Source organism: Olea europaea, unplaced genomic scaffold, assembly GCF_002742605.1.
Source record: "Olea europaea var. sylvestris unplaced genomic scaffold, O_europaea_v1 scaffold6851, whole genome shotgun sequence".
In the NCBI taxonomy this organism is placed as follows: domain Eukaryota; kingdom Viridiplantae; phylum Streptophyta; class Magnoliopsida; order Lamiales; family Oleaceae; genus Olea; species Olea europaea.
The window spans coordinates 9,982-10,738 of NW_019265239.1; positions in this window are offsets into that span (position 1 = coordinate 9,982).

Here is a 757-nt window from a genome sequence, read left to right on the forward strand (position 1 = left end):
AAAAAAAAAAATTGCATTCACGAGCACTTCCCATAAACCATCCAGTTTTAATATTCTAAAGAAATGTTAAAAAAGTGAAGTATTATTTTAATCTTGTTGGAGACAACTTTCTAAAAAATCGCACGTCTGGGTGTCGGGTTCTCCATAGATTTCTATTGATAATTAATATTATCAGCTACTCCTGTTCTATCTCACATATATAAATTCTCATTAGTCCTGTTCTACATTCAAATTACGGTTCTATTTCTGCCAGGCCATTTTGTCAAATATGTTTTTCCAATTTTGAGCATTAAATGACATATTATATGGCTACTCTATGTGTATTCTAAACACACCATAACACATATTCTATGTCTCAATTACTTTTCTTCACTAATCTCTACTACAATAAACCAGCTCACTAATACTATTAATAAATAAAATACCTAATGGAACTGCATCTTAATTTCAAAGACCAAAAGTAACTGGAAGCATTATTTAATCATCAGTTAACCTACTTAATCAAAATCGCAAGATAGTACTTTCATTTGAGCTAAAACTCTATTCGATGCACGTCAATGGTTTTTTTCCTTCAGATTTCGGTCGTGAAAACTACACATTTTTCCCCATCATGGTTATATATCCTTCAAAAAAATTACTTCCATAGTTAGTGCTCCAAGTAGGTTCTAACTTCTGTGTGCAGATATTCTACTACTCTCACCTAAAACTTCATCATGTGATTTCTGATATGATAAAATAATTATTCTCTAGTAGTTCC